General features: G+C 36.9%; 1 long non-coding RNA gene across 1 annotated transcript; it reads right to left on the reverse strand.

The window, feature by feature from the left end:
• Positions 1-298: 298 nt before the first annotated feature.
• LOC130698256 (uncharacterized) lies at positions 299-1,237 on the reverse strand. Its single transcript, XR_009003228.1, has 5 exons — positions 1,121-1,237; positions 1,032-1,058; positions 772-956; positions 487-710; positions 299-427 (listed from the first exon to the last, which is right to left on the reverse strand). It is a non-coding gene; the product is annotated as an uncharacterized LOC130698256 (long non-coding RNA).
• Between the last annotated feature and the right edge of the window lie 3,744 nt (positions 1,238-4,981).

Below are 4,981 nucleotides of genomic sequence, written 5' to 3' on the forward strand. Positions count from 1 at the left end.
GGGCTATGTCGATATTGGAAAAGTGGATCAATTTTCCTCTGCTTATCTAAAAGAAAGTGTATTCTCATTGTGGTAAAAAAAACAAATACCCTCATTTAAATTCCTCGGGAAGCTCTCGATTCAATAAACAAAATGAGGCCTTTAAGAGCCGTTTAAAATTTTTTATTTTTTTTGGATTTCCGTTTGTTACAATATCGCTATTGTATTTCAGCTACGTTATGTAACCAGCTCGGCAAGTCTTTGAACAGTATAAATTCTCTAAAGATAAAAATCCTATTTGACAATCATCAGTACTAAATCTGGCTTTAGTTTTTAATTCTTAGCTGCTCGTACCTCGGAACCGAAAAACAGGTGAAAATTAACTTCTAGTGATGTGGCACACAGTCCCAGGATGAACCCAGTACCAGTATAAATATACTGACATCTTCTATCAAATGAAACAAACAGATGAGCTTCATCATACAGATTTCTGTTATGTCAGTTTACCTTCATCTAAGGGTAACTTGTGATTTTCTTCTAATTCAACAAGTACAGCTGCATGTCTCATGGGACAAACTAGAAAAGTGTCAGCTTTCCTTGGGTGAAACTGAACTTTTAGAATTGGTGAAGAAAACCTGTACCTTTGGTTACATTTTCCAAGGTGAACTTCCCAAATAGCTATGGTGCTGTCTGCAGATGCACTTAAAATTTGTGTTCTACACCTTGACCAGCTAACAGAAACAAGTGGTTTAGGCAACAAAAAAACGGTAATTCCATTGCAATTTTTATTACCATAGTGAACAGACTGGCTGTAGATGAGTACTGATGAATCATCAGTACAGTGATCTTCACTGTTCCTCTTGTAAAGAAATCATAGACGACTATTTTTCTATCATTGCAACCGCCAGCTAACAGGGTTTCACACTTGCTAAAGTAGCATGTGACATTGAAATAAAATCAAGAGCTCCATCAAATTCCTATAAACAGAATATGTTAATATAAAAACAGCTGAAAGCCTTCAGAAACATTTTCAAAAAATATGTATATAATACCTCAGGATAGTTTTGGATCAAAAGATTCTGCATCAAAGGAGCCATTGTTTATTTTACTTAACAGGATGTTTAATCTTTATTTTACCTACCAATAAATCCAAATAAATCTTTTGAAGGCAAAACTTTTCAAAAAAAGGGGATATATATATATATTATTTTATTTTTCAATGACAAGAACGTATATATATACATATTGCTTTTAAAAGTAAAATATCAATTGAGAAAATAACAAACTACTGTCAGTTAACCATAGTTGCCATATACAACAAAGCATGTTGACTTCGATTTGGCAACAATATTTGGCAACCGAATATTTCTGCAGCACCTCGCTATCGCTGTAGCGTACTGGCGCGCTAGCATTCCGGCAAATATTCGGTTTATTTCAAAAACGATTAACTTCATGAAAAAAATAGCAATTTTCCCGGACTCAGCATTCAATTTTGAGTATATCCTGTGACATTCAACCAATTCTGGTGAGCGTCAACTTTTTCCGAAAATTCTTTAAAGCCCGACCAGAGTCATAGAAACCTGGTTGCTCTACGCTGTGTGTAAATGCCACAAGGATTTGCTGTGACATGTGGTCGAAATTTCAGCGATTTTGTGGGCGGAGCTGGCAGCGACGAAGAGCCATCTGTTGACTAGAATTAGAGACATCCTGACATCCAAAAGGAAAACCATAAGGAAACGACATACAATTTTAGTTGAAAGGCCTAGTGGATAGCACCTCCGATTGCAGTGAGGGAGACCCGAGTTCGAATCAAATCGCTGCATTTTCTTTTTTCCATTTCTTAAAGTATGCTGGCCACGCGCTGCGCTAGGTTCCACTTTCTACTGTTTTTCCACTCATTTCAATTCTGTATTAAAATTTTATATTACGTTATTTTATATTAGTATTATATCTATTAAGCCTCTCTGACAATTAACTTGTTTGCGCAAGAAGTATTGCGCGCCGACAGGCCGTTATTATAGTAGGCCATGCTTGAAAAAGACACGCTTGACTTGGCCATCCGACTACTCTAAGTACAAACCGCTGGAGTGAAGTACTAAGTACTTCCCCTTCGTTTGGCGGGTCTGATTGGCTGTCGAAATTTTGGCAGGACATAGCTCATTGGTTGGGGGCCATGTAGTACTCCACCAAAACCGCTAGGTTCGCTATTTAACTGCCAGAATTCGACCACAAGTCACCGCAAATCCTTGTGGCATTTACACACACCGTGGAGCAACCAGGTTTCTATGACTCTGGCTCGACTAATAAATAAGCCCGACTTTCTGCTTAAGTATGGCAATTCGTTTTACCTAGGATTCTTCGTCAACATGCAAGATGTTACCCCCTCGTAATGCTTTTCCGCTGAGTTTGTTTAGTTTTCTAATTTTAATCGTTGTTTAGTTTTCAAATTTTAATCTTCAATGTCGTATTAGCAAACTACTGTTGACAGAAAAGCTGATACATTGGGACAACGGTTACGGCAAGTGTGATGAATAAATCACCATAGATCAGTTGCCTTGCCTTCCCAATTGCAACAAAGATGAATCATGGAGTCGAAAACATTAAAAGGTGGTACTATTTTAATTGTTTTAATTGATATATTGCTAAAAGCTGATACATGTTTAGAACATGCTAGAATTCATGTCATCCTGGAGAGGACTAAAAAAAAAGAGCTGTATCCATGAAGCAGCTCATTAGTCATGTCCCAAACGAATGCCTGTGTCAGCCAGCAATCTTTCAATGGCTAACAGCATTTAATGGTTTTGAAAATCGTGGTTTGCACTCCCTAAGGAGACATTCCTAAATCCCACCTGTCAAAAGATTTGAATGCAACAATTTTTATTCTGAACTGATGCCTACCAAATTCTTTTTCCATAAAGTGAGGTGATATGAGGTTATAATGGAAATTGTTGTCAAGACTGCCGAGACCAGGTACATTTATTACTTTAACGTTTAGTGATGAAAACAACCAACTTTGGAACCTTTCTGTTTTTTATGGCACATGGAACGTCCAATCGGAAAGCTCATGGAAGATCTCTGTGGCCAACTCGAAGAATTCTTCCAAACTTTCGTATTCAAGATTTGGCCATGGTGATCATTTGCAACTGCATAGCCTTTTAGCGGCTCCTGCCAGGCATCTACAGGAATATGGCAGATGATGAATTTATGTACCATGTAAGCTATATCAACAAGAATGTTTTATGCTTATCTATGTCTTATTTTCCTAATTTAGATTAATAGCAATAGTGAACCTGCGAAGGTTTCTGGTTGGGATGTTATGACGAAAAGTTATAATAATTTGAAGTACGGAATTGAATTTCCCTCCATCAGTCGCCTGTGTATTCCCGCGTATTATGGTATTAATTATTTAAAAATTGAAGTGCATATCTGGGCTCCCTTCCTTTCCGTAGCCCCGTTTCCCCTTGACTCATAATAAGCCCGTAGGGGGTCATGCCCCTACTGTACGGTATATATAAAAATAACATATACCGAGGTATTTTACCGAAATATTTTTACCGAAATATTTTTTGCAAAATATTTGTGTGTTCACACATATAGAACTTTTTTTTTTTTTTTTAGCTTGCTCAGTTCACCTTTATTGTTTTCTCCACTTTTGTTGGTAAGCATTGTTTCATTGGTTTATCGTTTAACTGTATTTATTCAATTATTATTTATTACACTCTTTGAATTCTTCAACTTAAATTCAAGAAACAACGTGTTCGTGCCTGGATATTTTCTGATGTAATTTTGTATTTGTACTTTATTTTACTCGTATGGGAACCGATCCCCAGACATTCAGCGTGCAACGCCGATGCTCTATCATTGAGCCACGAGATATATCTAAATTTTCTTATTATCCCATATACTATGTTATCGTCTAGGCTGTTTGTGCAGTCTTGCACAACTATATGTTTACCTGTCTATTGGATTCTTAAGGTCCATAGCTCTGTGGTAGAGCGTTCAGGTGCGACACATGTTATCCTGGGTTCAAACCTCAGTTGATGTAGAAAATTAAAGCAGAATAATTGTACATAAGAATATTACATTTCAATTTCATTCTAAGTGTAAATGTAAGTCCGTAAGTGACATGAAAAAAGCCAACATATCATCATAAGATTCATAGCTCATTGTTAGAGCATCGGCGCGGTGTGCCAAACATCCAGTGTTCAATTCCCTAATGAGTCAAAATTGAAAGCTCAATCGAAACAAATAAGGCTCTCAGGTATGTATCAATTACCAAGGATAATACATACATTGTGGCTACATGTGTGAAAAAAAAGCAAGGCAAAAAAACCACATAGTAAGAATAAAGTTAAAAACACAAGTTTTGCTATTTTTGTTTTAAAAAAAATAAATTGTATTGACATTACTCTGCACATTACAATAATTTTTGCAACTTTAAAAAGGCACAATAGCCCTTTCAAAAGTTGCCGTCAAAAGCGGACCCCCACGTCCCCTTTCCGGCCAGAGCCCTCCAAACCTCGGTATATGTTGTTTTTAAATATACCGTACAGTAGGGGCATGACCCCCTACGGGCTTATTATGAGTCAAGGGGAAACGGGGCTACGGAAAGGAAGGGAGCCCAGATATACACTTCAATTTTTTAAATATCAAATACCGTCTGGGGAATCCGAACGAAGTATAGAAATGTCATGTCATCGAACCAATCATTACAATTTATTCAGTGTCTTGCCCCAACCAAGAATCTTTTCAGATCCAATGTTACTATTAACCTATATTGAGAAAAGAAAAACAACACCATTAAGCATATCAATTGTTGCTCATGTAACTTACATGACTCGTAGATTCAACTTCTGGTGGAAGCTTGAGAAAGGACATACAAATTGCAGATTAACATCATTGTATAAGGCTCTTGAATGATAAACTAGCACCCATAGAATGTTGCATTGTTGATAGTTGTGTTCCCAGTACTTGAAAACCCTTTCCTATTGGATAAATATTT

This window comes from Daphnia carinata, chromosome 10 (genome assembly GCF_022539665.2).
Source record: "Daphnia carinata strain CSIRO-1 chromosome 10, CSIRO_AGI_Dcar_HiC_V3, whole genome shotgun sequence".
In the NCBI taxonomy this organism is placed as follows: domain Eukaryota; kingdom Metazoa; phylum Arthropoda; class Branchiopoda; order Diplostraca; family Daphniidae; genus Daphnia; species Daphnia carinata.